The following is a 26,783-nucleotide window of genomic DNA, read 5'->3' as shown; positions in this document are numbered from 1 at the left end:
GCATGGGAAGTGGCAGTACATCAACACTTACAGATACCTGTTCTTTTATATGTTTGAGGCACTCCAGCCAAGCTTTAGGTAAACCAGATTTTTGTGGATGGACTCCCACATCTAAATGCACAGGATACCTCCCTTTTTACAGGGATCCTTTACTAAGGTGAAAATCATCCTCTGATTTGTCCATTGGGCAAAGCAGTTTGATTCCCACTTTTGTTGCTTTTAAGCTGGGTGACTCTGGGCAAGTGCCTTAACTATTAAGATGGCAGTTTCTCCTGTCTGTAAAAATAACAATAAGAGACTGACTTCACACTGGGCAGGAATACGCTCTTAAACAAGAACTTGGCAGCTCTTTTTGCAGCCACTGCCACCTCAAGTCTCTTCTGGGACAAAGTTACTGTTTATGTCTCTTGAAGGGCCCTGAAGCTCCTCTGAGTGTATTCAGATTAATAAGAAATACAGGACAGTTTCAGTTAAAGTACCAAGAGAAAACCTAGGTTAAGCTGCCAGCTGTGCCCCTTGAGAGTCAAGAAGAAAACCTTGCCTTTCCATGTGACTGTACTAGCAAAGGGCGGGGTCAAGTTTACCTCTCATGGTTTCAGGGAGGCTGAAGATTTGCTGCACCAAGTTCCGGGTCTAAGTGAGGTAGACAGACCCAGGCTGCCACTCCCTGGCTGGCAGGTTCTGGGTCCACATCCTTTCTCTTTCCTTGCGTGTCCTCCCTAGGATACCTGTCCCTAAGTGCACACGTTTCCTAGTAAAGGCTCCTGGGCCTGCGGCCCTGCCTCTCCCTTTGGCTCTCTTCTTCCTCAGGAAGGTATCAAGCAGCGCTCAGACCAGGATGCAGAAGCACTGACTGCATCCTCAGTCCACACCACTCACTGGCTCTAGCTCACTGGAGCAGCCACTTTTTAGTGGGCACTGCCAGAGAGATGTCAAGGCCCCCGGAGGGCTCCGGGGGTGCTGGTGACTTCATCCGTGGCCGATTTCTGCTACCAGAGGGGATGGCGCGTCTCAGGCAGGATGAGCATTCCGCTGCACTGGGTTAGGTCCCTTCGTTACTCCTGAGACAGCAGACATTCTATGAGGAGTAAAGCTGGGACCTAAACCAGCTGCGAATTCAGAAGAGCAGGCCCTGAAGACGTCTTTCTGGGTGAAGAAGCTGGCCTCTGGCAGCAAATAGGATCCGGAGCTCCCATCCATATCCGCTCCTGGAGAAGGGGACCTGTGGAAAGAAGTGACTGCGGCCCCCCTCTGGGGAGGGGCCCAAGGCCTCATTTTATCCCACAGGGGCTTGGCATTTGTTAACCCAAGAGGAGCCTCAAGGTATAGAGTCTCCTCGTTTCTTCCCTGAGCCAGAAGGGAATGGAACCTGCTGTCAGTTATCAAGCAAAAGATGTTCCTGAGCAATGGTCACTGATGCCAGCAGGTGGGCTCTATACTCTGTGCCCTCAGCTCAGCGGGGCCCAGCCAAATTATGATGGAGAGTTAACAAAGGATCTTTCTCTGAGGGGACAGTGATGTGCTCATCTCCAACTCCCCCCCCTTAAAATGACCCCAAATTGGAGAATTCTGGTGGGCTTTTAAATTTTTCATTTTCAAAAGGTTACTCAGAAAACATGAGGATGTACCATGGTACTTTTAGCATTTCTGAGAAATTCTCGGGGAGTCGGGAAAGGGGCAATTCAAGGCCAGGACTGGTTCTTACATCACTCATGGGTGACCGCCTCTATCAGCCCAAGAAGGTAACACAATGCAAAAGCTGGGCTCAGGGCTGTCAGATGGGAACATAGCCTGCTTTCCTTGGGCCCCAAACAAGCCAGGGGCTACTTGGAATATTTAAATGTCCATGGCTAGAATCTCCTTACCCCAGACAGGCAAGGTCTCCCCAAAGAGCCAAGCAGAAGAGATGCAGATTTGGTGGATTAAACAACCTTGATAGCCAATGGGAGCCACCAAAACCAACTCAAGAAGTGTCTCTCCAGCTCTACTGAAAAGTGCTAACTGAAATGGGCTCTCCTAGACGGAAGAGACTGACTAGAGAGCCCTGGTCTTGGGGGATGGGAATATGATGAGTAAGCCAGAGAGGTGGCGCCCCCTCCTGCCCAGACAGATATAGAGCACTGAGCATGACTATCTTAAAGTTGCTCTGTTTCTGCTCTGTATGGTTCTTTAGAATAAACATGGCGCCACTTTTCAATGCATCCCAACCTGGGGGGGAGGGGGGGCTGACTAAATAATGCCCCCATCATTCCCGAGGAGCAGCTATTTTTCAGAAATCCAAGGAAACAGGCTTCTCCTCCCCAAGAACCCAATGAAAAGAAAACCCACCAGCAGGGAGAGGAAGCTGGGATAATCCCCAGGGAAACTCACAGCAGCCCTCAGGGTAAATGCTAGGAGGAGACAAGATGCTGGCAAATTCTCACCTACCCACATGGATCTCCAAGATAAAACCAAATTATTTTAAGAAATCAAAAGTTAGAAAACAACTATTTCAAAGACCAGCTTTTGACATCTTATTTATCCATGGATTTGCTGGGAGGAGGAAGTTCGAGGCTATCTTCAAATAACATTTACTTCACCTTAGCACAAGAAAAGAAGCCTTTGTCCACAGGCCATCTTTCTTTCCCAGGGCTGCTTTGCCCATTCCAGATGAAGGAGATGGAAATGAGGCTTTAGGAAATGGCCAGAGGTGGGGTGATTCTCCCCCTCTTCCAATTACAAATTCCTTCTCAAATCTACTCTCTCTTTTTTTGTTCTAATACCCATCACAATTCCCCTTCAGATTAGGCTGAGTGTGCTCCCAGTGTGCTCCTCCTACTTCCTGTGCTGGAGGGCCACTAAGACCCAAACTTCATTGAACCATGGGGTCCTACGTCAAGCAAAGCCTTGCCATTTAAGAAGGAGTTGTTGACAAGATTTGACTCTGCAGAGTGGAGATAACTGGTGAAGGCTTGGCAGGCACCTGGAACCCAAACACTCGGCCTCATGATTGCTTTTTTCCTCCTCCCTAATCTCACACACACGCATAAATAATGTTTCAGTATCACAAATAACTATATTTAGGCACTCTGGGAACTGCAAGAGCTGACAATATGTCCTCAGTTGCAAAGAATATGTTTCAAATGTATTAACATTTGAAAAAGACCAAAGCATAGGGGAAAAGATTAAGTCTTAATGCCACACAGACCCATTTCCTTTGATTTCTCTGAGCAAGATAATCAATCCCATTGTCAACACATCAAAAGAAAAAAAAAAAGGAAACTTATCTCTGTCCCAGAGAACAGGGATGTTCACTTCATTTCCAGAGAGGAGGGGGGAATTTTCTTGGGGAAGTCATGTTGGCACAAGGGATTCTGGGAAGACATGAACCACACAGATGGTACACTGCACCAGGGGCCAGGCAGAGACGGGACTTTTGGGAAGTCCATCATGAGCATCCAAGAGGGTCAACACCAATGGGCTCAAACGAATCCCTCGAGAGATATAACTTATTCTATTCTATAGCCCAACTGTCCTGGGTGCTGATGAAGCACCAAGTGGCCCAAATCCTTTCTAAACTGAGTAGAAACAGCGGGGACACAGACTGTCCCATCTCAGAGTCATAGTGCTAGATACAGAAGGGACCTCAGGTGCCATGTAGTCCGGCACTCTCATTTTGCTGTGGATCTCATCTCTTTCTGCTGGAAAGGAATCATAGCATGGTAAAGAGACAACGAGCCTCCAACCCAGGAAGACCATGGCTTGGGCACACGCTGGCTGTGTGACTCTAGGCAAATCACCTTTCCTCTCTGAGCCATAATTTCCTTCTCTGTAATAGAGGTTGGTTAAATCTGATGACATCTAAGATCCCTTAGAGTTTATTGAGCCTTCTCACCACTCAAGAGTTTTAGTCCCTCCCTGAGGGAAAGAGTGGTGCTTACTGAGCCTTTCTTAAGAATTCCTACTGGAGGCTACCTACAGTGGAAGTGATGAATCGAACTGCCAATTGCTTTTCTTTTCCCTTCATTTTTTATTGCCTGTGTGATTCCCATAAGAGTAAAGAGAAGAAAGGGGGAAAATGAAATAATTCATCATGAACCAGCATTTGTTCGGGATTCTTCCAACAGCCAGATGGTTACACTGAGTTGTTGGGAAACTTTTCTGAGTTTTTTAAAGCAAAATGGAATCACAGAATATCAAAGCAGAACTTGAAGTTCACCTAGTCCAACCCCCCTCTTTTGACAATGGGGAAAACTGAGGCCCAGAGGAACAAAAGACTAGCTCATCGAATATCTGTCACTAACCTGGGTTGCAATGGGCTTTCCATCTCTTCCCCAACCTGACCACCGAACAGTCAGCCCCAAGTATTTTCCCTTCCCTTCTAAGGATGAGGGCCAGAGGCATAAACCTCTGTGACCTAAGTCACAGAAGCAAGATTCCAACTCATGTCTTTCCAAACTCTAAAGTTCTCCTGTAGCTCCTCGCCTCCCTGAATAGTGCTGTTCCATCTCCTCCCTCCCTCCTCCACGGTAGGAACATTTCTTCACCATTCCAAGGCTTGGAAAGAATGGGTATGTTCACACAGCCATTACTTTTCTTAACTTCTCTCCAAGTGTTTGCTATTTTCTGCCTGACCCCCATTTTCTAAGATCCAAGTTACACAGACAAAGGTTTCACAGTTTTATTTCTCCAGTGGCCCTAAACAAATGAGTTTATAACTTCACTATCTGTCTGCTTAAATGAGCACTCTGATCACAACAAAGCATCTTGGGAGGACACTTTTTATAGGCCCTTCAGTGACTAAGGAGCAATTCACTGCCATCACTCCCCTCAAGATTTCTGTCCCCAGATTTACTGGATATGGAGAGTCCCCCTTCCTCAGCGACTGGGCGACATGTATTGACATGATTTAAGTTTGGCTAAGAGGATTGACCATCTTTCAGTTACATTCACTTCTGAGCTCCCATTTATGAATTAGAGTGCTGTGTAACTAGCCATTTATTTGGTCAAGAGGAGATGAGAGAGAGCTCCCAGCACCAGAAGGCCCAGGACGCCATGCAACGGGGGATAAGGAGAGGGGGACAATTCGTAAGTCTCTGATTGTAAACTCTGAATCTCCTTGCACACCTAGTGACCTGGAAAGACATACACTAATATGGAGCTCACAAGAGTGGGGACCCCACTGGAAGCTCTTGGGGTGGGCCATGCTACAGACTAAACACCCACATCCTCAATCACACGAGAGGGAACTTTTTGGTTAGGAGGACAATAAAAAAGGAAAATAACACGAAGACACTGATGGAATACGCCATAGATTATTATTCCTTTTATAGGACAAATCATTGAAAATGGCTCATCATTTGTTTCTAAATCTATGTTAGCGTCTGTTTGTTTTCCGAGTCTCCATGTTAGCAACCTGAGTGATAATGATGCTGAATTTTGGCAATTTTGTATTTATTATAATCAATGGTCAGTTAAAACCAAAGGCCAGTTAGGAAAGCACCTACTAGAGAAAACCCGGATACTAGCCCAAATGGAAAAGGCACAGCAAGAGCCAAAGGGTGGACTGATGGAGAGCGCCCATCATCTAGTATTTCCCAAGACCGGCTGGCTCCATGGAGGTGTTAGATGCCGGATTAGAAAGCAAGGGCTGCTGCACACCTCATCATTCCATCTGTCTCAGGGGCTCAGCAGCAGCACTCCCTGGGGTCTCACTTTCCACAGCAAAGTACCTGAAAACTTGCCTCTAAAGTATATTTCCAGAAATCCAATAATGGTTTCCCCTCAGTGCACATAATAAAGGTAAAGAAAGTAGGCCTTTAGGAAAAGAGCTGTCACCTGAGGAGTCACAAGGTCACCCTCAGAATGCTGGGAAACTTGGCTTTTGCCATCACCTGTCTAAAGAAGAAGGGCCCACAGCATTCCTTCTCCTCAAGACGGGACAATAAATCCAAACACTACCTTCCAACTGGGGCTTCTCTCAAGGGCAGTTGGGAAAAACGAACAGTTCAGTTTGATTTTATCAGGTAAAGTTCCCTGGAGTTTTCTGTTTCCCTTTGGAAGAACTTTCTAACCTGACACGGTGACACGGGGGAAGTTTCTATCATTTAAGACCTTTGTAGCAGATGATGGTTTCATCACATCTTGTAAAGAGTCTCAGAATCCCCTATCTGTCCTTTGCTGGCAAAGAATTGGGTTGTTGATGGAGCCCTGCTGCTTATCTTGGGATGTCTTTAAAATTTGGCTCTCTCTTTTCCTTAGCAATCTGCCTCCTTAGGGAACCTAACTGAAATGGCCACTTTCTAACAGAGAACATGGTGGAGCTCAGCCTGTAGAAATCAAGGACCCCAGGGTGACTTAAAAAAATCATCCTGAAACTCCGCTGGAGAAAACCCATTTGCTTCATTGACAGGTGAATGGGAGGTAAGCTTCAATCCCTAGAAGTAAGAGAACTGGACCATGCTCTAAGAGATACGATGAACACAGAGAAGTCTGGGTGCCTTCTACGAACCCTTGCAGGGTTACCAATCAGGAGCAGAAACAGAAAAACGATATACACAACGTCTCCAATAAGAATAAAAGAGAGGAAACGATGCTAGGAAATCAAACACACTAAGTTCGGCCCTAAAGAAGAGATAGGAGAAGGCACCACTTTGCCCCACATTTGGGGAGCTGAAGGGGAGAACGAGGTCAGAATTTCCAGACTGCAGGGGAACTTGGTGATTTGGTCACCATTTAGTCCAGTTCTGCAGATGGAGAAGCTGAAGCGGAGAAGAAGGTAAACTGAGAGCCAGGTACATTTCGCACTGCTTACAGTTAAGTCAATTATTTGTGTGGTTGAAGAGATCAACGCATAGAACTAAACAGATCATCGGGCACATGTCATTCATCGTGCCCAGACTGGCTGGCTTGGACTTCTCAAGACGCTCTCCACACTTCCTTTTCTCTAGTTCATGCACTGCTACCGAAATTTCGATACTCGTCAACACATGACAACAGGCACAGCCTCTATTTCCTAAAAATACCATTGTTCTTAATGAGCCGAACCCTTCAAACAAACTCCTTTCCACCAGGCCTTCCTTTACGTGTTGCAGCTGCGACAGTGCCCCCGAGAAATGTTATCTTGAAGAAGATATGCACATATTGAACACCTATAATTTAAAAGTCCCTCCTCATTTTGGGGGAAATGTGTCTCTTAGACAGTGGGTGTGTTAAGTAACATCAACTACCACAAATAGAACTTTTACCCAGGGTTGTAGCGGAACCAATCTAGCATTAGAGAGCCCTTCAAACACTAGCTTAAATCTCAACTTACCTTTTCTTCCAGCTGCTCTGGACTTGAGACTTCATCTGAGTAGGGACTTCCAGTGTGGAAAATGGTTTCTACAGATGCCCATTAGAGACTATAAGACCTTACCTTTTAACCTTTAAATGACCAAACTATTTTCTTTGCATTGTTTGGTCCTGAAATGGTGGTAGCATGGTGCAAGGGAAAGAGCAATGGAAGTGGTGTCAGAGGACCTAGGTTCGAATCTTGCTTCTGCCATCTATTGCCTCTATGGCAAGTCCTTGCTGATATTGGTTTCTCCCCCCCCCCCCCATAAGATGGGGATGGATTAAAAGTCCCCTCTTCAGGCTGCAAATGTTAGAGTCACAGAAGCCCAAATCCGTGATAGGGTGGATTGATTTCTCTGTCAGCTCAGAGTTTTGACGAGGGTGGCTTCATTTAGCACCCTCCAAGGTTTCTGTCTGGAAGCCAGAAATAAGGATGGATAAGCAAGTATTCACACTAGTGGGAAAATGCTCACAATAGGAAGCATTTGTTCAATACCTGCGAAACAAGGCTGGGGATTCAAATTGAGCCCCGATTGCCTTCAAAATCTGAGACGGTGTCTTGTGCAACTGGTAGGCCATTAGAAAATAGAAATCATGGGAGTACATCAGCCACTTAGCAGAGACGGAGAAGCGGCAAGGACTAGCTCCTTGGACACAGCCGCCGTCCTACAGTATTCAAGTCATTTCCCCCAATTCACTGGGCGCCCATCTCTGTGCACAGGGCCTTCTGAATCTCACAGAGAATAATTTGACTTACAGATTTGGGGTCAGCACACTCTTTTTTTTGCTACTGTCTGGTAAGGTTTTTTTTCCATAATCTTACCAGATGTAAACTACATCTGGCTTTGGATAAATTGACATGACCTGTGGATATCTATGAGTGTCGCTTATTCAAGGAAAGATGGGGATTTGGCATACTATATCAAAACCAAGAACTTAAAGTCTGTATGTGGAACACATCTCATCCTATTGGTTAAAGGGGACAAATGGAGGTGCATATTCTAAACATGTGACAAATGGAGTTGCATATTCTAAACATGTGCCCTTGGAGGCAACCGTTCACTTCTGAGGATTTCAATTTCTTCATCCCACCAAAAGAGATAGATTGGGCATCTGTGTAATGGAATTTCAAAGTTCAAAACTAACCAATTTTCTAGGAGACCAAATTAGGATTTCTCCCAATACCCAATGTTGTGTCATCACTTATTGGGATTTCTAGAACTTTATCTCACTGCGTCTGGAACTTTGACCAATCTCCTTAAGGTAATCTAGAAGTCAGTTACCATTAGCAATGAAAGTTAGCTATCAGTGGGGCAGGAAGGCAGTAGGGAGTCTAAGGGAGCCTTTGATATAAAAGGAGCTCCCAACAAAGAAAGTCTACTTCCTTGCCACTCTGGTCCAGCTCTGGATCTGTGCCTCAAAGCGCACACAAGAGCTTGTTTTCGAGAGTGTCCATTTGGTTGGATTATACTCTAGCTGGCCTTGCCTTGCTAAAAAGCTCAAGGTACATCACTGATTAAGTCTCATAGGTTGAGATTGACATTTTTTGGAGGGGGTCACATAAGGCCCCTGGATTGTCATCCAATGGCACTGATTTTTTTCTTCAAAGGGAATGATGTCAGACTGTGAATTGGAATTCCAATGTAGAGACTCCCTCCCTCAATGCGGAAGAGGAATTTTTTAGAAGGCTGCCCAAGACACCGAGAGGCTGAGTGATTTGTCCACAGGGCAGTCAGTCCGAGGCAGAAGCAGGATTTGAACCAGGTCTTCCTGACCCCAAGGTCAGCCCTCTACCCACTACACTATGTTACCCCTTGGGTTCAACTCGAGGCATCCCAAATCAACACAATCATTTCATTGGATCATGCAACATCAAAGCTTAGGGCTGTGCCCTCTGTTTTAACGAAGGGTACTTAAAGGATTCTCTGCTTTAGTAAAAGAGGAATCGGCAAGATGTACTTCTCTCCATGATGAGGTAGAGCAACGTGAACAAAATCTGGGCAATTCCATCTTGGGTATTTTGCATAACAACCCAAACACTTCAAGCCCCTCCTTGGGGTTGGCTCTAGCATGCAGGCATGCATATACTTACTTTTGGAAGTGGGCAATGTAGAGAAGTCAGTCTCTTTCAATCACTGGAGAGATCAGCTTTCCCCTGAAAAGAAGGATGGGAAAACCAAGGTTAATGGCACATTAATTTACATCCAAAGGCACTAATTCTGTTCGATGTAAAGAAGATGATGGAGCCCCATGCAGAAGAGCCAGGCTATAAATTTATACTTTCAAAGTGCACTAAATCCAAATGAAGAGCAGTGACCATAGGTGGGCCAGGGCAATTTCTGTCCTAGAATCATGGCAGAAACGAGATAGCACCTAGCTTGAAGAAATGAAGGTCTACTTTCCCAAGAAACTCACTTATCCAAGAGCTGACTTTATAGGAAAGCTGTTTCTACCAGGAGGGGATACTTTGGATTAGAACACTGCTGCTAAGGAATGGAACCCACAATCCTATTTCTCCCGTGATCGTATTCATATGTGAAAATGACTGGTACGGCTCAGACCATTTGGAAGCTACTTGCTATTTTAAGGAACCAATATCCTTTGAATGAGGAAAATAACAGTTTTCTCCATTCACGTGCCAGGACGATGGGAACCGTATAATGACATTGCTACTTAATATATTCTAAGCGTCACAGGCTTGGCAAGACTCAGGGGAGAAAAACAAAAAGGACAGTTTTAGATGCAAAGATTTTATTTATTTTTATTTGGAAGCACATAGCATCCCTCTCATCATTTACATTCCTCCCAGAACGTTAGAAATGTGGCAAATACAGAGGCAACAGGAGAGAAAAGAGCAAGGTTCTACTCTCCCTCTGGAGATCACCCAATAAGTACTAAGGGCCTACGATGGATAAAGCACAGATGCCTATTGAGTTTAACCTCTTGGTGGGATTAAGTGAGTCAGGAGTCGCATTAAGCTGAAAAACCACATGTTGACTTCCCTCCCCAGAGCAGCCACGACAGAGACGATAAGGTCGACCTTTTATGACTACGAGTTTAGAGACGTTAATTAATAGCAACAATTTTGTCTTGATGGTACCCGCCGGGGAGACGATCGCAAAAGCCATGCTGACAATGGGCTGGAACTGGATTCATTCCTCACTCCCCAACACAGAGCAGGATGCTTGAGAGCTTCAAGGCAGGGCCAAACTCAACCCAAAGCCGAATCGCATCCTGCGCTCTTCTGCTTGATTTGATATACTGAGCCAAGAATGCTCTCACTTGACATACTTTCCCATTGAAAAATAGATGGTCTATAAATATTGCTACTCTAGCTTATCTGCAAGAACCTTGAAGAATGGGAAACTAGATTAAAGGGGAATGGTTCATATGATTTTCAGAAGAGATTGAGCCAGAAAGTAATTTCTGGGAACACAATTAGATTATTTTTTAAGTCGTGATTGGTTTTTCTCACCTGGTCGATGTTATTTATAGAAAATTGAGTTAGTATATTTGACCTTGCTGGGTCTGCGTCACTATTATTCATTTCTTCTATTTTCTCAAGTCATTTTGTTTTATTCCATTCCTTTATTTTCCTCTGATTGCTTATTTTGAGAGGCTATCTCTTATCCTGAATCTTGTGCCAGGAAAGCCACAGCTATTAGGATCTATAACTCAGACCTACCAAGATATATGCTACCATTAGTCAGGAATCTGGCTCTCCAGGGCCACTTAGGCTTCCACATTTTGGGAGGGAGAGAGGGAAACAGGAAGAGAGGGACAGAGAAGGGACAAAGAGAGGGGGGGGAAGAAGAAGAGGAAGAAGAGGAGAGGGAAAGAAGAAAGAAAGGGAGAGAGAAAGAGGGGGAGAGAGGGAAAGGTAGTCAGTGGAAGAGAGAGAAGGAGGGAGAGATAGGAAAAAAGAGGGAGGGAGAGAGGGAGAGGTAAGAAGAAGGAGAGGAGGGCAGGAAAGAGGGAAGGAGAGAGAGAAGTAGGGAGAAAGGGAAGGGGAGAGGAAGAGGGAGGGAGAAAGAGGGAGAGAGGTAAGGAGGAAGAGAAGGGGGAGAAGGAGGGAGATGAGAGGAAAACAGAGGAGAGGAAGAGAAGGGGGGATTGCAAACTTTAACATTCTATATATATAATGTTAACTGAGTGATTCATTGAGAACTCATGAAGCAGCAAAAGATTTTACCCTGGACACTGGGGTGGGATGGGGTGTTATTTAATGGACTATACTGCCAGAATCTTCGGTTGCTAATTGTCTCACTTTTGAGAAGATCTCTCACCTATGTCCCTGCAATGTTCCAGACAATCTGACCAGATTGGGGTCCAGGGGACAAGGGAGGAGGCACACCTGTTTATCACTTAGAAGTTGGGGCTTTGGGCAGTGGACCAAATTCTAGAGCTTTCCTTAGCTGCCTTGTATGAAACCTATGCTTTGTCTAAATCCTCATTACCCTGCCCTGGCCCTCAGTTTTTCCATCTGTAAAACAAGGGAGGGGATTAGGCAACCTCAGAGGCTTTTCCCCCATCTCTGGCAGCTGTGCTGTATCAGGGCAAGACTGCATCTAGATCCCTGGAAAAAGGTCAAAGTTCAAAGCCTGCCAAATGGCTGGGAGATCTTAGGTACGTCACTGTCCTTTTCTGGTGCTCAATTTCCAATGGTATAACATGAGGAGGTTGGACTCTGGGGTCCCTCCCGGCTCCCCATCTCTAGGCTTCAGCTTCTTACTTTTACAAGGTTGTCGTGAGAGTCAGACGAGCTATCTCCCATAAAGCCTTCGGTGCAGCACAGTGAAAATGTCATGGAAGAGATTATCATTATTATGGTGCTTCACAGGGGAAACTCTGCAAGTACATTACCCATTTAATCATCATACTTTGGTTCTATTACTTAGGGATTCCCATGTTCAGTACTTAATGTCTTGCGGCTTTGCAAGCTGTTAATGTGGGTACTTAAGCATGCTGAAGTACTTAGCTGGGAGTCCCTTTCCTCCCTCCCTTTTACCTTACCCTTCCAAAAAAAAATAAAGAGCTCTCAATGATCAATGGCTTGGTTTGGCCACTCAATAGGCCAGTTCTGTGCTCTCAGGACCAGTGACTTTGGCTACAGCTTTAGGAATCATGGGCTCTAAAGTAAGAACTCACTGGTGACTTACATAAAAATGTTCCTGAACTTTGGCTATATAAGAGAGGAAAAAATCCCTCTGGAGCCTTGCGCCCCCTTAGAGGCTGGCTCAGTTGAACTGGCTCCATCGTGGTCACCAATGACCGCCACCTTCCTTAATGAATGCTGCTCATTTTGATGACAGCTGACCACTATCTCTTTCTGATCTCAGTTCAGGGGAAACCTTCGGGGATTCTTGGAACTATCCTTAACTGAGTATAATCCAGTGGCCAGCACAGACATATCAAGAGCTAGAATTGGTTTCCCACCGGTAGACCATGTTAGAATGGTTTGCACTTCGGTACAGTTCCAGAGCTGACTGGACTTTTAAGACCATTTCCGATCACTAAACAGCAAAGATAATTATTACTTCTTTGCCTTCTTCCAATCTCCCCCTGCCCTTCAGTTTCCATTTTTGAACCCTTTCTAAATACTTTGAGCATAAACACGTTTGAAGCTCAAAGACAGTAATGAATCTATCGCGTTTCACCTTTCAGGAAAACCAGCAAGTGCCCAATGCCAGCTGTCATACAATGCTCTCTAGCCCAAACTGGCTGATGAGGTCTCTGCTGCTATGCTGTTTCTGTGCTCTGGGGAGCTCTGTTTAGGATCTAATCGAAGAGCTATCATTTATAATTTAGCAGTTTCTCAAATGAAGTTGGATTTCATCTCCCTATCCATTCTTTAACAATACTCTACGGAGGCTATCACTGCGCAGAAGTTTAAATAGAAGTCACCTAGAAAAGGTTATGAGTAATTTGTTATTGACGGCCAACATCTTGGAATTCACTTAACTACTCTATCCTGAAAAAGAAAGCTATTTGCCTCCCCTGCTATATAGAGTTCCCTCCTCCCACCAATCCAATAGGATGCTTTTCCATGCATGGGAGTTCTATATTCATGGAAATGCCTTGGATCTGGAGATATTTCCTCATATCCAGTGGCAGATGGCCCCTCGTTTGCCTAATAAAAATGATCTAGTTTAAGATTTATGGTCATCATTATCTGGGATTTTAACCCCAAGATTCCTAGAGTGGGTTTTGGCAACTGGAAAATTGATGACAAGATTAGGCTCTCAGCAGGGAGACACTGGGTAGTCTCAGTCTTGGGAACTTGCCTCAAGCCATACAGGTAGTTAAGGGTAGAGCCAGGACTAAGAGACTAAGATATGAGAACTCCTCCCTTGACATCAGATTGCCTTCCAACTCCAACGCACTGCTTCCCATTCACTCAAACAGTGCACATTGTCTTTAGATAAATTTCATATTCTCATAGGTTCTACCATCTTCTCTAAAGATTCCCATATATTTCTGGCCTTATTTTCTTCTCGGAGCTCCGGCCTCTATCTCCATGTGCCTTCTGGAACTCTTTCTTTGGGTATCTTATTTTCATATAGATATGAGACACCCAATGCAGCTTCACAAGGTAGAAACAGATGGATGAATAAAAATTAAACAATTGGATAAATGTGTGCAGCTTCCAAATAATTTGAGCTGCCCTCAAATGGAATTGCTGCCTCATCAGGTAGTGAGTTCTCCATCACTGGAGGAATTCAAGCAAAATCTGGATTGTCATTTATAGTGGATGAGGAAGATCACTGGCTTATGCTACATGACCTCTAAGGTCTCTTCCAACTCTATGATTATAGAGTTCTAAAACCGAATTCATCTTATCTCTCTTTTTTTTTAAGATTCATTCATTAAATTAAATTAAAAAGATTCATTTAAGATGAATTCATCTTATCTCTTTTTACCTCCAGACCCTCACACAAACCAAAAACCAATGAATCTCCTCTCGTCATCTTTCCATTTTTGGTTATGAAACCATCCAATCCTAGCTATCCGTTATTGACGATTTCTCTCGTAGCAGAATTCGTCTAGGACTTTGCTCGTGCCTCAGAGTACTATAATGCTTTGAGGAGTTACCTTCACTATACTAGATAGAGCCTGGATCTGTGATTTCCTCAGTGTAAAGAATTACTAGGATGGAACATCTGATCATCGATCTCTCTTGAACTGAGTCTGAGAGAGCCACCTCATGTATATGAAGCTAAGGGGTTTTTCTATGGACGCATAGCTCCTATGTGTCAGATGCTCAACTTGAACCCAGGTCTTTGGCGTTCGAGTCCAGTGTCTGACACCTAAGCCTCCTACTGGGTCTCCTAACCTCTTAAGCTCACAGATGAGGAGGAAACTGAAGCCAAATGGGTAAAAGTGCCTTAGCAAAGGCCCCACAGCTAAGAAACAGTGGAACTGAGAGCCAAACTTGTGTCTGGATTCTCGAGCTTCCCAAGATCTTCCATTGCACCATAAAAAAGGGCAGCAGGCCGGCTGGGAAGACCAGAGGAACTGAGCTTAGATAGCCGATCCCGGGCAGTGACCAGAGCTGAAAGGGCTCTTTGGGGTCCATTTTACCGAGCAGGAAGTCGAGGTCAAAAGAAGCAAGACAAGCTGAGATGAGCCAAATGCCAGAGTCGAGATTCCGCTCCTGGCCTCTGACTCCTGTGTGGGTCAATCCATGGGAAAGAAGGACCTGGCAGTGACATTTTCTAGGGTGAACTGCCAGTACCAGGTAAGAGGGTTCTACAAGAGGCAGGGAGGAGGCTTTCAAGGCCATTCTACCTATGGTGGTTTTCATGTTCATATAAAGAAACACCCAAACTGTCAACCTTCCAGCCTCATTTTCCAGTGGTTTCCAGATATGTCTTTAGCACTGTGCTACAGGAATAAATTAACTGGCCTCAGCTTGTTGTTTTATCCAAGTCAGGAGACTCAATATTCAGTACGGCTTTATCAAGTCTCTAATTAAAGAATTTGGCAGAGCCCCGAAAAGTGGCATTTTCTTAAAGTAAAATATAAAGCTTAGTAACAAAGAGGAAATCAAATTACTCCAGTGACAACATTTCTTCACTTGTCATTCTGTCTCCATGTTATTTTTTCCCTCTCTGCCCACTCTCTGTCTGATAGCAACATTTTTATCCCCGGGTTCTTCATTTCAGAAAAACAAATTCTAAGATGCCAGAAGAGAATTTTAAGAATGACGCTTAAGTTTTTAATAAAGACTTAAGTCTCTGCTGAGGCTCCATTTTAAATTGTTATATCATAACTATGTTCCTTTGAGCTCGTATTCTATTTTGTATCCCCAAATCAAGAAATAGTTATCAATATTTTGGATCCTCTTGTACGTGTATAAACCTATTTCAGATTGCTTGCTGTCTTGGGGAGGGGATGGGAAGAGAGGGAGAAAAAAAATCTCATAAAAATGAATGTTGAAAACTAAAAAAAAAAAAGAAAAGAATTTTATCTTGAATCAAGAGAGGTCTCACTGACAAAAACCAATTGTGATCCTTTCCTCATCTCCCCAGCCCCGCAAAGTTCATGATGATCTACTTTCTCATTTTACAAAAAAAGCAACTGAGTCCAGAGACAGCAAGTGACCCTCTGGATGTCACACAGACAAGATTCAGAACTAGCTCCTTCCATTCCAAATCTCTTCACACTGGACGTATCGCACTGTCTCCTCGCCCTGTACTAAGCTTGTTGAGTTATGAGAAAGGCTAGCCCTTGGTGCAGGTCAAGAATTTCAAAAACTGGCAGAAGCTGAAAAAAAAATAAGACACTGGTAGTATTTTTCAGAACCTACAGTCATCATGGGATTCAAGTTTCCATATTTTAGAAGTAATCCAAGGGAAATCTAATTACCTGCAATGTTCTCGCATCCCTGGTCAAAATAAAATGAATTACGACAACGCACCTGTCCCAGCTACTCAGGAGGGTAGAACAGACGGACCTCAAATGGGAGACAGTGATATCTAACAGGCAACCTTATATAAGTGACTTAAATCAGACCCCCATTATTGACAACTACTGAGCTGTGCCGGCCTCCTGGCCGGGGAAAACTCTGATCCTAATTAGAACAGCTAATTCTCACACTGGTTAGTGACAACTTCCTCCTCCAGCCATCTTCAATATAGCCTACCCATCTTCACTCCCTCACCGCGTTCTTAGTATTTCCTGTGTGCCTCCCCTGGCTTTCTGCCCTCCTGATGGGCAGCTGAACTCAAGAGACCTTTCCCAAACTCCATGCTTTGTCTGGCTAGGTCAGAGCTCTTACTTATAGAGCACCTTCAAGTTTGCCAACTCTTTTATGGCCATCATTGCCTTTGTTACAGCAACCTGAAAGGTGGATCCTATTATTCCACCCCCCAATTTTACGTAAGGGGAGTTTTAGGCTCAGAGGAATTTAGCCTAGCATTTGAGGGAGATTCAAACCCAAGTCTCTTTTTATTCAGTGTTTTTCCCAGTCATGTCCACCTCTTCACGACCCCATTTGGGGTTTTCTTGGCGGAGATACTGGAGTGGTTGGCCATTTCCTTCTTCAGCTCATTTTATAGATGAGGAAACTGAGGCAAACAGGATGAAGTGACTTGCCCAGGGTCACACAGCTGGCAAGTGTTTGAGGCCAGATCAGAACTAGGCTCATAGGCTCCTCATCACCATTCTGCCCAAATCTATAACTGTTGCACTGGAACAAGAACCCTTAGCTTGGAGTCAAAGGACCCAGGTTCAAATCAAATGGGATTACTTGCCATCTAGGGGAGGGGGTGGAGGGAAGGGAGGGAAAAAATTTGGAACACAAGGTTTTGTGAGGGTGAATGTTGAAGATTATCCATGTGTATATTTTGAAAAGTAAAAGCTTTAGTTAAAGAAAAAAAAGGGGAAAAAAAGGAGCATGTTGGCTGTACTTCCAAGGTCCTTCGTCGTTCGAAATAGATCATTCTAACCCCTACAAACTCCCTAATGAAATTTCTGAAATTTTGGATTTTTTTTTTAATGAAAGAACATGATTCCTATTTCATGGAAATGTTAATTCCATACAACCCCCCCCCCCCCAAGCACACAGGCTCATCCCTGCACACTCATCTTCCCACCTCAGCTAATTAATTGCCTTCTGAAGGCCCCAATTCCCCACCCACTCTCCTTCATGGCCAGGCTCTGAGCTTGCCACACACTAAAAGGCAACGAGCAGCCCACTCTGCCTCACTCTCCCTGCTCTGCCCCATCAACCAGCTGCCCCTCTGCAGCAACTGTCCTGAGACCGACTCAGCCATGTCCTAGCCTGGAGGCTGCAAGGTCAGCCTTCCAGAGGTCCTAGCCTGAGCCCAGAACTTTCATTAGAGCTCTTCATAGGCAGTTTCCCCAGCCTGAAACAGCAGCCCTGGAAAACCAGAGGCAGCAACCAGCAGGGCTCCGAGATAAGAGGGACCAAGTATATTTCACTGTTAAACTCACTCTGCTTTTCCAGTGACTGTCACCTTCAAAGTCCAAACTGTCCCTCCATCTCCTGACGACGGGGACGATGAGTCAAGCAGCCTTGGCTGGTATGTCTGGGCGTGGGAGAAGGCTGAATCCTAGTCCTATGGAAGGGGACCTTGAGAGCACGGCGCCGTGCCCAGGAAGGACTGTGAAAAGGGGCGAAGTCCAAATACCCGGCTCAAATCGGGCGTCTGGCCTGGCCCAACTAGCAGAGGGGGCCGGGGACTGGGCAAGGAGAGCCACGCCAAAGAGGGAAGTGGGGAGAAATTTTCTTCAGCGAGCCCCTTTCTCTCAAATCCGACACACACATGTTAAGCCCGCCAAGTGCTGGGCAATCAGGAGAGGGCATGGCATGGAGCGCGTTGGGTTATGTGGCGTGCACACAAATGAGAACGGGAGGTTGGCTGAGAATGGAGAAAACAGCGATAGCGGGCTGTGAGGATGGGAGCTGAATCTGGAAAGAAGACAAAGGCTCAGGGGGACACCGAAGTAGCCAACTGGAAAAAGGCAAGTTTGAATGAAGGAATAGCTAGCAGTCTAGGCTAGCTGCACCGGAGCCTGTGGTAAGGAAGCTTGGAGCGAGACTGTATCGGGCTGAGGAGTTTGGATCTTACCCTATCCCTTGAGGCAGGAAGCCACTGAAGGTCTGGGAGCTGAGGGATATGAGACAAGCTTCCATTTTAAGAAGGCTATTTTGGTAGCTGTTTGGAGGATGGATTGAAAAGGAAGACCAGTTTGGGAGGCTGGTTCGATAGGCTAGGTGAGCAGTGCTGAGGGTCTGAACTAGCACTCACATTCACTCTCTGCCAGTCTCCTTGGCTGTGGGAGTGGAGAAAAAGAGGCAGGTGACAAAGGTAAAACCCACAGGATTTGGCAACTGCAGGGAAAGGAGAAAGGGATGACTTACAGAACTGCAGAGGGAAAGGCGCCTCAGAAAGCATCTAAGTCCAACCAAGGATTGCCCTCTTTAAGGTTTTTGATAAGGAGAGAACTGTCTCATGGGGACTTCTGCTGGGGCTCTCCGAGCCAGGTCATCCTTAGAGTACTTTGGGGGTCTGGTCATCTGACCTGGTACAAATCACCAAACTGCCAGTTCCTCTTAGCTCACATCTCTTTTTTTTTTCCTCCCAAAAAATAACCTAAGAGGCCTTTTCCAATCATTTGCTAAAATCCAGGCAAACCACGTCTCCAGCCTTCTCTGTCCTGAAGATAATAATAGCAACTAGCGCTTACAGAGTGCTTCATGGTTTGGAAAATGGTTTGCTATTTTCCATATTTCATCTGATCCTTCCAATAACCCCGGGGAGACTGTAGAAGGCTGATCTGCTGTAAGGCTGCTCGAAGTCTAGGAAAATGGACACAAGAGCAACTAAGGGGAGTCTGCTATGCTTAGTTTTGATAAGCTCGTGCCAATTCTTTCCTTTTTTAGATGTTCACTCACCATCCCTTTAATTATGTATTATAGAAGCCTGCCAGGAATCAAAGTCAAGATCCCAGCCCAAAAACTTTGCAGACTCTACTGTCTGCTCTCTTTTGAGAATCCAGGGCTCACTGGCCTCCGGGAGCCCTCCCACGCCTTTCCTGGCCCAGCTAGGTGCAGATGTGTCTGACAGAAGCGAAATGTTCACATCTGCAAGGTCTTTCACTCCCCTGGGGCCCTAATGACTTCTATCCACCAAGGGCCATATGGGTTATCTTCCTAGCTCCTAACTTTTCTTGCATAGATGTAAAGTTACTATTGGGTGAGGGATGAGCTGCAGCTGAGGATTAGCAGAACGGGACGATGGGTGAAATATGGAAGGAGAACAGAGTGGAGCGAATGTAGAAAACACAGGTTAAATATGGAGACGAGACTGCGTAAGAAGGAAGAGACCGGCCACAGTCTCTGTGAATGTACAGCCCAAAGGAAGTATGATGGCGGGAGACTAGGATCAGATGAGGGAATTTCAGAGGTCAGGGTCCTGGAAGTGGGATGTTCAAAGATGGGCCCACTGCTAAGAAATAGTGAAGCTGCCCGGAAGATGGGCAGGATCCCTTGTAGTAAATCTGTGAGAAGTCACGGATGAAAGATACACGGGCTGAGCAGGCAAGCAGGGGTGGGGATCTTTACTGCTGGAGGCAACATCCACATTGGAGTATTCTCAGTAACTAGCACGGCACCTTTGTAGACAGTTGGTAGCTAATAAATGCTTGAATTCTGGGAACAGACACAAAACTACTGAAGCAAACTAGATCTGATCAGCAGCTCTGATTGCTCTAATATCCTCCGCTCTTTCCAGTTACATGCTGAACTGTCCATGGTGATTAAACAATAGACTTTTCAGAGGAAAATCAAGGAAAGAAAGCTGAGAGTATTCCTTTTTTTCAGTTTTCCAGCAAAGAGTTTAGCATCCCAACCTGCCACAAGTGAAGGGCTCATGCAGCTGCCCTTTCCCCCCCATCAATAAAAACTTCTTTTCAGATTTTTCATCCTCAAAGACTAAGTGTGCTTTACCTGAACTCTTCAAAAGACAGTGACAGAAAGCAGACTTCACAACATAATCGCTTCCAGAGATTCCTAAAGACAAATGCACCCCAACACTGCCTCTCCATGTTGATCTCAGATGCATCCCTACTGCTTGGGGAAGGAGAAGGAGCTGGGAGTCTCCCTCTCCCCTCCCCACGACTGCTGCAGAAACAGTTTTGAGACACCCCCAAACCCTTCAATGTCCAGATTATTCAAACGGGCAGAGGTCACCAGAAGGAGGCAAAGACAAGGTTTCCAAATTCCTACCTGAGCATTGTCCCAACTAGTCTGAGCCAGCCCTGAGAGAGTCAGGGCTGTTCCTGCTGGTGAGAAAGCCAATCTGTCACTGGAGAAATTGCAAGGAAGAAAACAATTTTCTCCTCAAAATGGGGGAGTAAGAAGGAGGAGGGAGCTATGCAAGGGAAGGAGCCCTACGATTCACTCTGCTCTACCAAGCTCCAGTACAGGAAGGATCCTTAAGAAGAAAAGGGAAGAGAGTCTAAGAAATCATTTTTTTCCCAGGCATCAGGCTATTTTTTAATTGAAATTAAACATGCCCGGAGAAAAGCAATAGGCAAAGTGAGTAGACTATTCCACAGCCTGCCCAAATAGATGTTTTACGGCACTTGCTGAAGGGTCCAAGCCTCCCCTGGGGCTGAAGACCCGGCTCCTGCTCCAGAGGCAGCCCATTCCCACTAATGGCAGGAAGAGGGCATCTGGCCAGGGTGAGGATGGGCAGGGAGCGGACTGCTGTCAGAGTTCCAGCATCCCGGACCCTGCTCTCTTCCTCACCCTGCCTAAGGCTGTCAGTGTCCAAGCAGGAGTAATAATGGTTACGTGTATCGCTCTCACACTCCAGCCAAGTCCTGGGGTAAGTGAGGGACCCCCCCTGCCTCAGCATCCAAGCAGCTGGGGCCCTTGCCTCAGTCTCCCAACCCTATCTGCCTCAGGGCCACCAGGGGAGCCCCGGGCGCTTCTCAGCTCTGCATCCTAACAGGCTTTGATGGGGCTGGCTCCCACAAATGGTAATGAATGACTCTTCCAGCTCTGGCTCGGAACTCGGACAGCTCGGAACTCGGACAGCACAGAACAGCCTGTAAAAGCGGGCCAGCGGGAGGGAGCAGGGACTAGCTGAGGCAGCCCCTCCCCCAAAGCAGCGCCCAACCTGAGCCCCCCCCCCCATTCTAGGGCCTCACTCAACATTCCCCAGCAAGGTGCAAGGGCCAAAGCCAAGCACCCCCTCCCAGGCTGGGGGCGACAAGCTGAAATTTTCCTGCTTTCCGGAAGCCAGCCTGGGCTGCCCGGCAGCCATTCGCAGGTACTCCTCAGTGGGACCCCTCTGAGCCTCGGGGGCGCTTCTGGAGAAAGAAGTATACAAGAAATAAAGGGAAATGGGGTGGGCCGGGGAAGCAGAGAGCTGCACTCCCAAGCCCAAGAGGGCAGGTTTCCCAAGAGCGGGGAGCAGGTGCCCTGGGACCAGGCTCCCAGGCCAAGCGGCTGGGAGCTGGCGTGGGGATGCAGCGGGCCTGCTGCTGGTCCGGCTGCCCCCCAGTCCCGGCCCAATGCGCAAGGCTGGCCGGGGCAGGGAAGTCCGCATGGCAAGCGCACACACCTGGCTAGCTCTGGCCTGGGAGCCCAGGCGGGTGGGGGCGGCCGGCTGGGGTGCAGACTGCAGGGGCAGCTTGAAGAGGCAGAAGCCCTGGGCCGAGAGGGGCCTCTGGCCAGAGGGGTCGGGAGGGCCGGCCCGTGGACAGCACGCGCGGGCACGGGGCGACTGGGTGCTGCGGCGGGGGCAGGGGTGCCGAACTTACCGCGGGCGCCGGCAGGAGGGCGTCCTGGGAGGTGGCAGGCGCGCGCGCGGGGTCCCCGAGCTGCCTGCGCCTGCGGGAGGGGGACGGGAGCAAGCGGCGGAGCCAGCCGGGGAGGCTGGGCGGGAGCCCGGGTGGAGCGCGCGGCGCCTCTGCGCTCCCCTCCCCGCGGAAACGCAGCGGCTGCCAGGCCCAGAGCACGCTGCGCTCTGACTGGGGCCGGAGCTGGGAAGGGGCTCCGAGGGTGGCCGGCAGGGCGCTCTCCGGCGGGGCGGACGGGCTGCCTGGGAGCGCGGGGACCGGGGAGGCGCGCGCTGGATTGCGCACCGCCTGGCACGCTGGTGAGGGGGTGGCGGGACTGCGGGAGCTAAGGGGGTCACGGACGGAGCGGCCCCGCGTGAAGGGCCGGGCTCCCCTCCCCTCCGCAGGGGGGCCGCGAGCTGTGCCCTCCGCCAAACGAACTTTGGGGGGGGGGAGGCTGGGGGGGCCGGGCAGACCCTGCCTCAGTGCGGGAGGAGAGGCGGGGCAACGCGCAGCCAATCACCCTCGCCACCGACACCCCTTCGGTCTGCTCATTGCCAGGCTGGAGCCCGCCAGGGAGCTTGGAACATTTCGGGGGCTAGAAGCCTCGGCGAGAGGGGGATGAGTCACGGACGGGAAGCCACGGATGGGGGCAGCACAAAGCCAGAGCCCCTTCCAGGCACACGGCCTGCACCGTATGCTCCGAGGGAGGGAGTGGGCCCAACTCCCAGCTTTCCCCCAGAGGTCCCCCGATCCTCAGCCACCACTGCAGGTGCCTCCCCCCGTGGGGGGGGGGAGAACCCATCTAGCTGGCTAGCGACCCTTTCCAGCCACCTGCCCCCACCCCACAGGAGAGAACCGCAGTATGGGGGGGCCTCTTTCCTTCCGAAGTCCCCATCCCAATATGATGTGGGAATGGAAGCCATTTCTGGCCCGGTTCCGACCCTGGCTCTGCCCTGCTTTAGGAGGGTACAGACCGCTGCCTGGCTCACAGGTTTGCCAGGGCCTTCTAGCCTGACCTTTCTCCCCGGGGGGGGGGGGGGGGAGGAGGGGAGGGGAGGCTCTTCCCATCCAGGCCCACAGCCCCATACACTGACATCCCAGAGCAGCAGAGCCCCCGGTTTGGGAGCCCAAGACTTCTGCTTTTCTGGGGATATTTGGCCCCAAAGCCTCTCGTCAGGCCCGAACAATCCCAGCCCAGGTGCTCGGGGTCGCTGGGCTGGGCCAGCCGGGAAAGGGCTTGCTCTGGCCACGGTTGGCGAAGGCCGGTGGAATCTTGCCTCTGAGCTTTCTCCGGCTGGAGTCCCTGACGGAGGGGAGCGGAGCAGGGGACCAAGGGGAAGGGGGAGCAGGAGGGGGGGTGGGGGTGCAACATGGGCAGAACCCGTGGCAGCAGCCCCAGGGAGGAGCCAGACACTGAGCCAACCTCAGGGCTCCCTCCCATTCCCACCGATCTGAAAGGGGACACACGCGTGGCACCTGCAGCCAGGCCTCGGAGGGCAGCCCAGCCAGGCTGGGTTTAAATAAGGAAACCTTGAGATGCTGGAGCTGTCTTGAAGCATCTGTTGAATGCGATACATTCCAACACAGCAGTCTGACAAAGGACGCCGGGGTTTTTCCATCATGCCTTTCCAATCTCAGACTTGGATTAAATCACAGGGAGGGCACGAGCCCTTGAGGGCAGAATGGAGGGCAACAAACAACGCCCAAGGGGTCCCGCAAGCCCACTTGCTGTCCCCTTTCCACTATTGCCCCCTCCCTGAAGCTGACGGCACGTGGAAGCATTTCTTTTGTCCATGAAGTTAGAAAAGAGTGCACTGTGCTGGCTCACTGTGCAGAGGAGTCTTCCACAGTCCTGGGGGGGGGCACCCAAAGCCTACTGTCAGTGGAGCCCAACTCCAGCCTCCACACCACCCACAACCATTCTTTGGAAAAGGTGATCAGCTTATAGCAAGGAGCTGGAGAGGAGGGCCAGGGGTGCGGAAGGAAGAGAAGGGAAAACAGCATCCCCCTTGTTGGGGCAGCTCACCCAGACTGCCCACCTCTCTCTCTATGAGGTCCTGGGGGGGCAGGGGGCATCATCTCCTTGCTTGCCCCCCTTTCCTCTCACTTAAAGAATTACTTTTCTAGCCAAATGGATTAAAACATTTAAGGTGCGATGGGAGAAGGGCCACAACTGCCTGTGACTAAGATGCAGTGAAACAGACAGATGGCATCCCGTGAGGGAGGCTTCTTTTGCCAGCTTCCTCCCTGCAGCCTCAGAAGCTTGCAGTCTACTCGCTTGCGTTTCTATTCTTTTTCTCATTTTATCCTTTCCCCTTCCAGGAACTCACGCTCCTCCTAAGGGCCTGTCCAGTCCAGCCCAGTTTTGATATTAGTATCAATGTGCTGTTAAATACCATCCACAAGCCCACCCCTCCCCAGTGAGCTACATGTCTCCAAAGGCAGCTCCGACGGGCCAGAACCACCTGCTAAAAAACTCCAGGGCCAAGGGGGCCCTTTCAACAATTGTCATCTCAGCGTTAACCCCATCCCTTGGCAGTGCACCCTTCCTCCGTTGGCCTGCTGTCGTAGTGATCGTCGGCATTAGGGCATCCTTTAAGGGTACCCAGCCCAGCGGGATAGATGCTACTATTTCTGACCAGGTAACTCTAGATTGTATTGAGTGACTGAAACAATTTCCATCTCTGCGTAACAGGCACAGATGCCAAGTATTCTTTTTGTCAAAACAATCCCAACCCTTTCTAGTCATTACCGTAGCAAATCTGTCAGTTATGGGGCCGCTGAAGCCGTAGCCCTAAATATGTAAAGTTGCCAATCCCTACAGTCCATCACTGGGCTAAAAACTTTCTGCACACTAAGGGAAACGAGCCCCTGAACAATCTGCTCTTTTGCAAAAACTTCTAGGAGACTAAGAGAAGGAGAAGAAGAGGTAGTCCTTGATTTTGCCCATCTTTGGTCACAGCTGCAAATTATTTGTGGAAAGGTCTCCGCTTCTAGGGAATAGGTGGTGGGCTGCTCACTAAGATGAGGCAGGAGAAAATTAGACAGGGATTTTGAAATGCTGGAGAGCCAGCTAGAGGTTATATCCTCGAAGATATGGTAACATCAAAGTCGGAGAACCTCCCGCCTCTGCCACTTGCTGCAGATTGGTTCAGGATTGAGCTTTGCACTGGCCTTTGTACACTTGCCACCATGCACACTGCCTCTCTTGGATACTCTCCATCTTTTCATGAAGACTGGGGACAGGGAAGAGACTACAACACACAATGACTTGCTCCCTTGGGGCCTAGCTCGGGAATATTTTACAGATGACCAGGAAAACTGTCTTAATTTGGACACATGGTGAGATGGGTTAAATAACTACACCAATCGGCCATGCCATAAACTCTGTCCAGGCATTATTTTCTGGCAAAGTTGAGATGACACTAGGAGAAGATAAAGTGGTTAAAACACTGGCCCTCCAAGCCTACTTGGCAATAAACTTTTGGAAGTGTTGAAAAATTCACTTTTCTAGGCTGCTTTTGTCATCATCAGGTAACTGAGTGGGCTTCCCTTTGGTGAGCTGGCATCAGTTTCCCTTCTCTTTTCCCAAGAGTCATTGTTAAGGCTTAATTTTATGCTGCCAGGCTTCGAAAAAGAGAAGATTTAAACGAAGCTTTGGAAATATTTCCTGGAATTCACTAAATAGTTTTGAATTTTAATCTCCCTACAAGTTACACCCAAAGGAAAGCCACCTGTTTCACCCCAATGAAAAATGGGGGCTGGGGCTGTTTTCATGGTTGCCACAGAAGTCAGAAGAGCAGAGCACCAAGTCCCTCCTGTCTCTGGGTGGAGCAAGCCAAGTTTCTTTTTTGGACCTCGGTTTGCTCATCTGTTTAATGACACGTGGAATTCCCAGAGAGGGACAACAGATCCCATACTGACCATTTCTTTTCATAATGAAAATTTACAAAACGCTTTCCCCACAACTTAGTGAATGATCCTGTGAACATTTGATAGATGTATTTATTCATTTTTAACTATTTTTGTTTTTTCATTCATTTATTTAATCATTGGAAGAAGCCAAGTTGAAAAAGCTCAAGCCATACCAATGATTCTCGGGGTCCTCACTAGATGACTGACTAACAGGACCGGGGAGATATCAGTCAAACACTCAGTTGGTGGGCATTTCATCAGCCTTACTGAACAGTAATGGCTTCCACTTCAATAAATAACCATCCTTCCATCATGATCCAAGGATGGTAGGTTTTTGCATATTAGTGACTTGTGGGAAACTGGACTCCTGGGAGGAAAAATGAATTCTAATAGGATAGGAGGCTCAAAAGCACTATTGTATAGGGTACTAACATCATAGAACTAAAAGGGATCCTCAAAGTCCCAGAGTCCTCTACACTCTGCACTCCATTTTGTAGCTGACATAACTTAGATCCCAGCAAGTTAAGTGGCTCGGTCACACAGCTAAGTGCCTGATGTTGGATTTGAATTCATTCAGATTTGCCTTTCTCCACATTCAATGCCCTACCACTATTTCCATTCCTTACACCTTTTGTCCTTTGATCAGGCTATGTGGCCAAAGCAAATTGACTTTTCCAGTCTCAGTTCAGCTACAACTGTCTAGAGTGGGGGCAGTGTGTGTGTCTGTGTCTGTG

At 47.8% G+C, this 26,783-nt stretch overlaps 1 protein-coding gene across 7 annotated transcripts in view; it reads right to left on the bottom strand.

The window, feature by feature from the left end:
- The window catches only part of HTR2C (5-hydroxytryptamine receptor 2C), a 152,281-nt gene that overhangs the window by 81,071 nt on the left and 44,427 nt on the right, over positions 1-26,783 (bottom strand). For 6 of the 7 annotated variants that reach the window (XM_074277322.1, XM_074277317.1, XM_074277319.1 and 3 more), the window contains exon 2: positions 9,407-9,469. The gene's annotated coding sequence lies outside the window, so the exon portion shown is untranslated. Of the gene's footprint in view, positions 1-9,406; positions 9,470-20,569; positions 20,651-26,783 lie in introns of those variants that run through there. The other variant, XM_074277321.1, reaches the window with a different exon arrangement.

Source organism: Sminthopsis crassicaudata, chromosome X (genome assembly GCF_048593235.1).
Source record: "Sminthopsis crassicaudata isolate SCR6 chromosome X, ASM4859323v1, whole genome shotgun sequence".
Lineage (NCBI taxonomy): Eukaryota > Metazoa > Chordata > Mammalia > Dasyuromorphia > Dasyuridae > Sminthopsis > Sminthopsis crassicaudata.
Note: the sequence above shows the minus strand (reverse complement) of the source record. Positions and strands in the feature narration are given on the sequence as shown.